This window comes from Tamandua tetradactyla, chromosome 9 (assembly GCF_023851605.1).
Source record: "Tamandua tetradactyla isolate mTamTet1 chromosome 9, mTamTet1.pri, whole genome shotgun sequence".
In the NCBI taxonomy this organism is placed as follows: Eukaryota; Metazoa; Chordata; class Mammalia; order Pilosa; family Myrmecophagidae; genus Tamandua; species Tamandua tetradactyla.
This window is the reverse complement of record NC_135335.1, coordinates 69031483-69043775: the sequence shown is the minus strand read 5'-3', so window position 1 is coordinate 69043775 and position 12293 is coordinate 69031483. Positions and strand designations below refer to the sequence as shown.

General features: G+C 35.0%; 1 pseudogene; it reads right to left on the bottom strand.

The window, feature by feature from the left end:
- Positions 1–6284: 6284 nt before the first annotated feature.
- On the bottom strand, positions 6285–11042 carry LOC143645719 (trafficking protein particle complex subunit 13 pseudogene; annotated as a pseudogene).
- Positions 11043–12293: the final 1251 nt, after the last annotated feature.

Here is a 12293-nt window from a genome sequence, read left to right as displayed (position 1 = left end):
CCTTTGGCAGGCCCCTATCGGAGAATCACAATGCAGACATTTAGGATTTTTGATCAAGGCCTTGCCATCTGCTGCAGATAACTACTCTCCTTTTGAGAAACAGCTTTTGGCCTACTACTGGGCCTTAGTAGAGGCCGAATGCTTAACCTTGGGTCACCAAGTTTCCATGAGACCTGAGTTGCCTATCATGAGCTGGGTGTTCTCTAGCCCACCAAGCCATACAGTTGGGTGTGTACAGCAGCATTCTATAGTAAATTGGAAATGGTACATACGAGATAGGGCCAGAGAAGGTCCTGAAGGCACAGGTAAGTTACATGAAGAAGTGGCCCAAATGCCCATGGCCTCTACTCCTGCCACATTACCTTCTCTTTCCCAGACCAGAACTATGGCCTCTTGGGGAGTTCCTTACAGTGCATTGACTGAGGAAGAGAAAATTCAGGCCTGGTTTACAGATGGTTCAGCAGGTACCACCCAAAAATTGACAGCTACAACACTACAACTCCTTTCTGGGGTGTCCTTGAACAACAGTAGTGAGAGGAAATCCTCCGAGTGGGCAGAACTTTGAGCAGTGCACCTGGTTGTTCATTTTACTTGGAAGGAGAACTGGCCAGAGGTGCGTTTGTGTACTGACTCATAGGCTGTTGCTAATGGTTTGGCTGGATGGTCAGGGGCTTGGAAAGACCATAATTGGAAAATTGGTGACAAAGAGATCTGGGGAAGAAGTATGTGAGTAGACCTTTCTGAGTGGGCTAAGAACATGAACATATTTGTGTCCCATGTGAATATGCACCAGAGGGTGACTTCAGCAGAGGACGGTTTTAATAATCAAGAGGATTAGATGACCCGTTCTGTGGATACCAGTCAGCCTCTTTCCCCAGCAACTCCTGTCATTGCCCAATGGGCTCATGAACAAAGTGGTCATGGTGGTAGGGATGGAGGTTATGCATGGGCTCAGCAACATGGACTTCCACTCACCAAGACTGACCTGGCTACAGCCACTGCTGAGTGCCCAATCTGCCAGCAGTAGAGACCCACACTCAGCCCCTGATATGGCACCATTCCCCTAGGTGACCAGCCAGCTACATGGTGGCAGGTTGATTACATTGGACCACTCCCTTCATGGAAGGGGCAGCAATTTGTTCTAACTGGAATAGACACATACTCTGGATATGGGTTTCCTTTCCCTGCACGCAATTCTTCTGCCAAAACTACCATCCATGGGCTTACAGAATGCCTTATCCATCGTCATGGTATTCCACATAACATTGCTTCAGATGAAGGAACACACTTCACAGCAAATGAAGTGCGGGAATGGGCACATGCTGTCATGGAATTCTCTGGCCTTACCATGTTCCCCATCATCCAGAAGCAGCTGGATTGATAGAATGGTGGAATGGCTTTTTGAAAACTCAATTACGGTGCCAACGAGGTGGCAAAAACTTGAAAGGCTGGGGTAATGTTCTCCAGGAAGCTGTGTATGCTCTGAATCAGCGTCTGCTGTATGGTGCTGTTTCTCCCATAGCCAGGATCCATGGGTCCAGGAACCAAGGGGTGGAAATGGGTGTGGTGCCACTCACTATTACCCCTTGTGATCCACTAGGAAAATTTTTGCTTCCTGTCCCTGCTACCCTGAGTTCTGCTGGTCTACAGGTTTCAGTTCCAAAATGGGGTGTGCTTCCTCCAGAAGAAACAACAGTGATACCACTGAACTGGAAGTTAAGATTGCCACCTGGTCACTTTGGGCTACTTATGCCTCTGGATCAACACACCTAGAAGGGGATTACATTATTGTCTGGGGTAATTGACCCTGACTATCAGAAGGAAGTAGGACTGCAACTACATAATGGAGGTAAAGAAGAGTTTTCTTGGAGTATAGGAGATCCCCTGGGGTGTCTATTAGTATATACCATGCCCTGCGATTAAAATCAATGGAAAACTGCAACAACACAATCCAGGCAGAACTACTAATGGCTCTGAAACTTCAAGAATGAAGGTTTGGGTCACCTCACCAAGCAAAGAACCACGGCCAGCTGAAGTGCTTGCTGAGGGGAAAGGGAACATGGAAAGGGTAGTGGAAGAAGGTAATGATAAATATGAACTTCGACCACGTGATCAGTTACAGAAACGAGGACTGTAATGCTGTTTTGTTCATGTTATACTATTTAAGTTATAAGATATCAAGTTTAAGAATGAATGTTGTCCAAGGATTTGCACCCTATTCTGGAGAGATTTAATATGTTTCCAGTTATATGCAGGACAGTTGAGTATTGTCAGGTAAAAGAAAAAAATGTGTGCTTATTTGTTTTCATTTGGAAATTAAGTATGGTCTAAGGTGATATATATATATATAGGTGCCAAGTTGACAAGGGGTGGACTGTCATGGTTAGCGACATGTGTCAACTTGGCCAAGTTGTGGTACCTGTTTATCTGATTGGGCAAGCGCTGGCCTGTCTGTTGCAATGAGGACATTTCATAGGATTAGGTCATGATCACGTCAGCTACATCCACAGCTGATTTCATGTATAATCAGCCAAAGTCTTCTACAATTAGTGATGCTAAATGTAATCATCGGAAGCCTTTTAAGGAGGACTTAGAGGAGACAGGTTCCATTCCTGCTTTGGCTGGTCAGCCTCTCCTGTGGAGTTCATCCAGACCCTCCATCGGAGTCATCGGGCTTCACAGCCTGCCCTGTGGATTTTGGACTCTGCGTTCCTAAGGTCACGTGAGACACTTTCATAAATTTTATATTTGCAAGTGTTCCCTGTTGATTCTGTTTCTCTAGAGAACCCTAACTAATACAAGTGATAACTCAAAATTGTGCAAAGTAGCAAATAAATTGAAAATCACATATCAAGAACATTTTATTGATGCAATTAGACAATTAAGGTTTAATATTTTCAGGTATCTAGGTCAAAAGTTAACAAATGTTACTGAAAATCATAATCACTGGGGAGAATGGTAATAAATAGTTATAGATATGGATACACAAATGCAGGTATAGGTATAGATAAATACAAAGCTAGAGATATATGGATATAGATATATTCCTCCAGTCATGTCCCAAACCCCCTGTGTTAGAAACTGAAGAAGCAGGAATCTTGCAGCTTTGCATTTTCAAAACTCTGTCCATGTGCTTCAGATTTAAGATATTCAGAGAAATGTATAATAACTCCTGATTCAAGTAAAATTATGATGTATGCTCTGACTTGGCCTTGCAGACTTTATTTTGTGATGATCCAAATTTTGTTTCTTGATCTATCCTGGAATAATTTGAATAACTGCTTTTTTGGTAGTAATCATCATAATGTTTACATTTTTATAAAACAACTATGAACCTACTTTGAAAATAGAATCAGTAAAACAGATTCATTTTTAAAAGTCTCCTGTAGTCAATTCTATGCAGTTATTTGAACGATTTTTGACAATAATTAAATTCATGTTATGCACTATGAGAATTACTTTTGTAATATTAAATATCCTGATTTATAGTCACAAGAAAATATTATAAAATTAGGAAAAATTCATAATATCTTTTCTCTTTTTCATATGATAAAACTAGAGCTGTCTAAACTAATATACAAGGTATTCTGTTAATTGAAAATTAATCATTTATTCTTGGGGAATTATCAGAAAATTGTTTTTAAGTTATATAATTGAATTATTTGTAAAATTATCTTTGATTTTGCTCTTAAAATTCTAGGCCAAATAAATGTTATCCAAAATAATACCCTTAGAACGGGAAACTTTCATAAATGTGATCCCCTAATAAAATCTCAATTAAAATGTAATTATATATGTTCTGTCTACTAAAATTCTCAAGAAAAATATTTCCTAGCTTGATTTAAAATTAATAGTTAAACAAATGCAAAATCACCTTAAAATTTAAGGAGCATCAAAACAAAGAATGTCCTCCAGTATTCTGATTTGAAGTCATATACTTGTAGAAAGACAGCCTGTTAAGCTAACTTGGCACTTCAGTGTAACTAGGACAATAAATTATATCATTTTCTTGATTATACTCAGATGGTTGAAGTAAAGCACTGTGATTTGATCAAGATCACAGTGCTTTACTTCAACCATCTTGATTTGATCAAGATCACAGTGCAGCAACATGGATTCAATGTGGTGGCACCAACTAGCTCACATAATTAATCTGGAAGCCCAGATTCAAAAACTTTCAGGGACAAATTTACTTATAAGAACTGACAAAAGCAAAAATGTTACATGAGATCATAATTACTACAAGTGATAGAATCAATTAATGCATACCAAATCTAGTTATACAAATACACAATATAGAAAGCAATAGTTTTAGATATTGTGAGGGAATAGTTATATGCTATTACACCTTGTATTTGTGGAGGTCTTCATGATTTATAAAAAATTTCAATAGGAATTACCTCCATTCATCATTACAACTACCCAAAGAAGTAAGCTGAGCAGATACAGTGTCTTCATTTATCAAAGGCTCTGACAAAATCTGAACATCAGAGTTTTAATTGCATTGTTCAGAACTACATACATGGTGGTGAGCAATCTGGTCAACCAAAAGTCAAGTTCTCTAGTTAAGTGCTATTTGGATTCTAAGTATCTAAAAAGTTAAACAATGGAATAGAAAATTCAAAAATAAAAGTAAAGTAAATTATTGTAAACCCAAAGATAAAATAATAAAGGATTTGAAAAGCAAATAAAATTTATTTTTTAATCCTAATAAGTGAAATTGAGGTGTTGACACACATTGTTCCATGGAGAAACAAAAGCTTGGCATCCAAAACAACAGCCCATGATTAAGAACGAGAAATACAAGAATCAAGATAGATAGCAGTGACGAGCCATTTTATTTGTCAATTTTTCTTGATAAAGTCAATTTGTCTTTTGCTCTTCAGTTCTTCTTGTATATGAAATGGGAAAAAATGTCATCAGGCTTTTATATTACGTTCTAAATCAAGTAGCTAACTTTCAACCACGGTGTTTTCAATTTATGGAGTTCAGAAATTATTTGTCACTGCCAGTTTACTGATAGTGTGGTTTCTGAGACATTAGAGAAAGTTTTCATGTTGGAATATAGTAGTTGTTTTTACAATAATGCATTAAAGATAGGTAAGTTGTAAGTATATTATACTAGATTATTATTTTGCCATATAAAACACAATAAATTACATTGTAAGATAAGAAGTAACCTTCAAAATCTCATGCATATCTAAAATATGCTTTTTAAATATACTACTCGAGCTTTATTTTGCACAGATTTTCATTAGTTAGTAATCCAATTCTGAACAGAGTTTTCATTTTGGAACAAATAATTTGGCATGACAATAAGTAATTAGGCATTTCAGAAAAGCCATTTTTTGTATTTGACTTAATGTACTCTTACATTTAAGATACTATGTATAAATTCTTGAATTTCAGTTTACCAAAGTAGGATAGCTTCTATTCAACAGCATAAATTTGGTTTTCTTGACAAAATTTTCAAACCTTTTATAACTTTCATGTTCAAAGTTGTTGATAGCCTTAACTTCCTCACCGTTTTGTTCATGACCTAAATAAACAAGTTTGATTACACGTGGTGACAGAGCTTTACTTTAATGTTAATACATGATCTAGCATTCAAGATCAAATACCCTTTAAATGTGCCTTATGAAAATGCGGTTTATTTTTCAATAGAAAAACAAAAACAAAAACAAAAAACCCAAACAACAGGACCTTTTGGCTTAGAGTTAGAAAATTATTAGTTTATTTATTTAGAAACAGCACTATCTTTTAAATTGGCAGCAGCATACCAGAAAGCCAGCTGGCCTGTTTTTGTAAACACAGCCATGTTCTTTCATTTACAATTCTCTATGCCTGTTTACATACTTCAATGGCAGAGTTGAGAGTAGTTGCTACAGACATGATATGGCTGTCAAAGACTAAATTATTTGCTATTTAGCCTTTTATGGAAAAAAGTTTGCTAACCCTTTTTCTAGAGCTTGCTCGATAAAACTGGTCTTAAGTGTAGAGCTCTTGGAGAGCAAAGTTCAGTGGCCATCTAAAATGGAACAAAATGAGATAATGTGTACAAGAAATACACAAATGTTCATTTAGAATATAATCCACAAAATCAAATCAGCAGAGGATCCTTTTTTAAAAGAAATATTTAATATTTTAAAGAGCTCAGTTTTACAAGAAAAACATTTAAATAGTACATACTTATTTTTGCCCTTATACTGACCATTTTACAAACTGACAAAAATACAGGAAATGGTTAAGAAACTAAATGGAAAACATAATATTGGAAATTTTCTTCAGCTTTCCACTTTAATGGTTGAAGATACCGCACAGACTTGTGCAATGTCATCATATTCATACACTGTCTTTAAGAATGTGTCTGTCAGTCTTAAGGTGGAAACACATTGCAGCCCCTGTACTGAAGACAGTAGAGTAAGAGTAAGGCAGAGAAAGGAACTCGGATGTAGCTTTTTCAGCTGTCTTCCTGAAATTCCACACTAGTGGAAGGAATTGGTATTGCACATTTCCAAAACAAGATCCATGGTCTTTTCACAGCAGTTTGTTATTTTACAGGTAATATAAAAAGGTTCTTCTAGGTTTATGGTATCTGGAATTGCCTCTCTCAAAGACAACTTAACATGCCCATAACCTGGAGCCGTTCTTTGAAGTTGGCTAGTCTGTAAGCTTCCCCTTTCACCTAGATTTGTTTTTCGCACTACATCAAATTTTCTAGCTATGAATACTCCCTTAAAGATGCCTCATTTTTCTGCAAACTCCTTCTTGGGCTCTAGGCAGTATAAATACAGGTAAATATCCATCGGCAGCAAATATGCTCTTCACCCAAAATGTAGACACACATTCTCCAGCTTGGTTAACAGAATTTGGTTCTGCTATGTTGCACAGTATAGATGGAGAAATCTCCAATGAAACCTTCTCCATAAACATGGGTGAGATTGTGATATTCTGAATCCAGGTTTTAAGAAATACTTCTTCAGTCTGCATTGTAAAATTTAGTTTCCACATCCAGTAGTCTGAGACTCTGAAATTTGAAGAATTTTCTAAAACATTTTTGTCCTCCACTTGGAGTTGTATAGCTCACCACAAACACCAAACTTCTCTGAAGACTAGTAACCAAGAACTTGGGATTCTCTGTTAGATGACAAGGCACAGGGCAATATCTGTTGGTCCTTCTTTTCCAGGTTTCATTGCTTCAGCTTCTAGTTTCTCTGTCTATGGTTTTTATTCTAAACTTCTCTGGGTGTTTCTCCCTTTTACTTCTCTTAATATCATCTCTTAGCTTCTGTATGTGTTTTATTCTCTTACAAAGGACTTTAGAATGAGGATTAAAACCCACCTTGAATCAACTTATGCTTTTAATTCATTGAAAATACATCTGTGTGCTGACACTAAGCTTAATGCCATAAGTAGTCGTACCTATGGGAGTGTGAATTTGGTTATGGAAATAGGCACATGTACAGTTAATATTTATTCAGTTCTTACACTGGATTAGCAAGTTTGTGGGATATACAGGGGAAATATATGTGGCATATTGATGAATAAAGATATTTAAGAGGTAGTCTGGATCTTGGTGATGAGAAAGGGAAATTTAGTCTCCTGTTTAGTGTGTATCCCCAGCAGAGTGCCTGGAATTCAGAATTAATCAATATAATTGAATTATTTGAAAGATGTACAGATTGAATTGTGTCCCCCCCAAAAAAAATAATTTATTCACATCCAAACCCCCAGTTGCGTTGGATGCAAACTTATTTGAAAGGAACTTTGGAAACAGGAAAAGAGAGATAGAGATGGCCATGTGACAGGGGCAGAGATTGAGTTATGCCACCACAAAACAAGGTCTACTAGGGATTGCCAACCAGCCATCAGGAGCAGAAGAGAGGCATGGAATAAATTATCCCCTTTAAGAGGAAGCCTGGCCCTGCTGACACCTTGATTTCAGACTTCTACCTTTCAGAACTGTGAGACAAGAAATTAAGTCATGTAAGCCAATAAGTCTGTGGTATTTTGTTACAGCAGATCTGGAAAACTAATACAAAATATGTTTATATATGAAAGCAACAGGCAGAGTGACTTTTCAACTACCTGTAAGATATTAGACAAGACATTAAAATGACTGAATCTTAGGTTTTTCACTAGCAAAATGTTTTATTGGTCAAAACTCACTGTGGTTCGATCAAGAGTTTGTCCTTCTTGGAAGATAAAATTAGCATTCTGGTCCCTTTTGTGTTTCTAGAACTATATGCTTTATAAGTACATGGAAATCCAGAGAGCGAATGCTTATTTCTTGTGAGCCTGTTTATAATCTTTCAGCACTGCAGGAAATTCTTGCCATGCAGGCTTTATAGGATTATTTTATCAATTAAATAAAAAAATATTTGTAGAATCATTATAAAAAGGTGAAAACTATTAATAAAAAGTGAAATACTGCTGCTTCTGATTTTATTTTTATTTGTATACTGAGATATAATATTTTTCAGGTTTTATTTTTGCAATGATACTGAGAATAATATTTCTTTCTGTTATAATTTTGTGAATGTTTTATGAAAAATTCATCCCTGAAATTTATAAGCTGATTCAACCATACCTTATTCATGAAAAGTTCTCATAAAAAAAAAAAAAAAAAAAAAAAAATAGTACTTCCCGGACCCTGCACTTCCCCCCACCAAAAAAAAAAAATCCTTTAGAAAACTAGTACTTCTAATAGCTCCTGATAATAACGCCAAAACATTTTCTGTTTGAAAAGTGTTGATCAAAGATAAAATATTTTTATTTCTATGAGAAGTAGATTGGATTAACATCAATGTGCTTTATACTATAAGATTTAAATTTAGAATAACTTTTAAATGAAGAATAATTTAATAACTTGGGAACATTTAAAAGTCATGCATTGTGATAGCCTGAGGTGGTTGATCTGAACATTTTATCCCAATATCAATATATTTTAAAATATATTGAATATTTAGAATATAAGACATTTCTTTATGCATTAAAACTTTTTAAGGAAACAGAGGATCAGTGTCAACCTTCTTTTTGACTTAATTTTGATAATTATTTCCAAATCAGTAAAAGCTCATTTGGTTATTGGAAAACAATCAATACTTTCTCCATTAGTTTACAATCTAGAAACACAGAGAAATTGTCTAATCTGTTGATTATTATACATAGTAAAATACCTTCATTAACCAAACAGCATCTGTGCCATCTCTTTGGATTTTTGGCGAGGCACCACTCTGGACACTCCTGTATTTGTATTGGGTAGCAATTGACAGGATGTTTCCAGGTCGAATTTCCTGTTCAAGCGTTAGCTCCACCCTTTAGGAGCTGCAGGATGTTGGGCAATTTACCTAAGCCCTGTGGACCTTGGTTTCCTTATTTGTAAAACAGGGAAAAACAAAACAGGCCTTCAGCAACTGGGTGCTGCGAAGATCAATGAACATAAATAATACACTTAGAAAAATAAGGTGCATGCAATGACATTAGTACTATGGGTGTGTTGGTGATTATTTTGTTTGTTGACCACTTCAAGGCCTAAATCCAGAAATGAGCACTCAGTTGCTTTTCTGATACACACATGAAACTAAAGTCGAAGCAGAGACAGCATGCTAATTTTTAACAAGACTTTATTGGACAACCAAATAAGTATTTACTAAAGCAATGCTGAGACTAATTTCCCTTCTTTACAAGATGGTGGTAGATTAGTCATGTTTCCATGGTACTGCATACTGATCACTTATCACTGATCACTTTTACTATCACTTATCATTTGATTTTAAATAAATGTTATTATATATTCTTTTTAATAATTTAAAATAATATAAAAGAAATAACTGTCATTTCTTCTCCCCAATTGTGAAGACTGCTAATGTTTGGTAATATACTTCCAATGTTTTGCTGTATGTAAATTCAAATACATAAATGAGTTTGTTTTAGAAATGCTATCTTTAAATCTAATTAATCATGAATCTAAAATTGAACAAATAAGCAGCCAAGGCTATTACCTGTATATGGCATATAGAGCAGTTGCTTGCATGTATAATTTTGTCAACTATTGAATGAACACTTCAAAAGTTTGAATTCAAGGTGGTACCAAATTAAATTATTTACCTCAAGAAAATTTTAATGATATGTATATATATCTGAAATTTTCTGATTTTTATTTTAACAACTCATTATGGGACTCTTTCCATGTAACTTAAGGCACGGAATTAAGAAAGAAATATAGGTACATTTCCTTAAAATTCCAGTGTAAATTTCTTCCCTATAACACTTAACATTTCATGACAAACAAAAGATTATTCAAATTAAACTGATCATATATCAGGATATTTCCCAAAATTTTGTGCATGCATGCGAAAGCCAAATACATTTTTTCATAAGTTTTGAATCTCTGATAAACATGAATTGATTTTCTATGTTTTTCTCCTGCACTGTGTTAAAAATAACTTTTAGGGAAAAAAATAACTGCACTGTGAGCAAAAATAACTTTAGGGAAAAAAATCATTTCTGCTGCTCATGTTCAAAAGGATGTTTCTTTAAAGCATGGTTATATCTTCTTTCAGAGTCATATATATATTTTAATTGAGTGATGAATAATACTTGGGTTGACTTTACTTACATAGAACTGAGCAAAGATAGTAGAATGCATTTCTTTACTAAGTGAGATTAAGTAGAATACCGCAATGTCTTTTTCTCTGTACTAAAGAGGATAATTTCATTTCAGAAATAACCTTATTGCATGTTTTAAAACTTTTGCTTCTCTACAGCTGCAGAGTGTGCTTCTCTATATTAAGTTCATAGTTCTACCATGCAGATTTCATAAATTTTCAAAATTTCAGAATTAAATGAAGAATTTAAGAGCACAAGCTGATAAGATTGTGTAACTAAAAATTTATGGGTTTAAATACCAACTATTATCTTTATTCATGCTATGCTAACTGTGATTTTCAGGCTGTTGATATGAGCCATAATAACTTACCAATTTCCAGTTGGGCATAGTTCATTATAGTTACAACTGTGGCAGTCCTTTTATGGTACATTGGTGAAAATAAAGTTGAGTTGATGATCTTGTAGACTGGAGTTCACAATGTCATATTTTAAAATTAATATAATGTTGGCATACTTATCAAAACTTGGAAGACAAACATTAAAATTAATAGTGTTTATTTTTCTGTGATCTGCTTTCCATTCCCTTGTAATCAATTTTTTTTAGGGGGGGTGCATTTTCTGGAAATCAAACCTGGGTCTCCTGCATGGAAGATGAGCATTCTAACCACTGAACTTACTGTGCCCCCCTTTGTAATCAATTCTTCATGACCATATTTTCATCTATTTCTTTAGAGAACATTTCAGTTCAAACTACAAACATTTGACTAGCCTAGGGAACTTAAACACAATAATATAGAATGCAGTAGCATTGAGGGGAAAATATTATGTCTACCTTCAATAGTTATAGACCTAAATCAAAAGTTGCATTATGTAAAATTCAATAATAGTTCTTCCCAGATTTATCTTCTTCATTATGAAGCTGTTAGATAATATTTAAAATTAAAGAGAGGGTTTGTCAGAGTGGTGCTTATGAAATAACCATGCTACTCAATCATCTTGAAGTTTGTAATTCCATTAGTAGAAGAGTTAGGCACAGCCAGTGTGCACATTTTCCTATTTCCTTTCAGTTATGCTTTTAAAATAGTAACTGGGTGAACACAACCATGATGACTTGTGTGTATTTATGTATTCATTTGCTTATTTGTGAGAGTGAAAAAAAATTTCCAGTAGAATTCTAGAATGCCATTCAGTATTCAGATTCATTAGGGACATAAAGTTCTAAACCTCTGACATTTGAATGATAGCTAAGGCAGGTGCATCACAAAAAAAAGCTAGGAGAAACCAGCACTATGGCCAATTAAAAAAAATCTAATTTGGTAAGGCTTTGTTAAACAATAAAACTTTCCTTTCCTTTTACTTTTTTCTTTATCTTTACATATACATATGTACAGAATATTAAGGAAAAGTAATTGCATGTGACAAATGCCATTTTTAAAAATAAAATTAATTAGGAAGCTGTCTTGGTCTGAAGCTGTATGTTCTTAAATCTAATCCATACCTGTGGGTGTAAACTCATATTAGGTAGGACGTTTTGATGAAACTACTTCAGTTAAGATGTGACTCACCTCATTCCGGATGGGACTTAATCCTTGTACTAGAATGCTGCATAAATAGAATAAAAACAAGGAGGGAAGCCACAGAAGAAACTGAAAGCAGATGTGAACATATGCCATGTGTCAGAG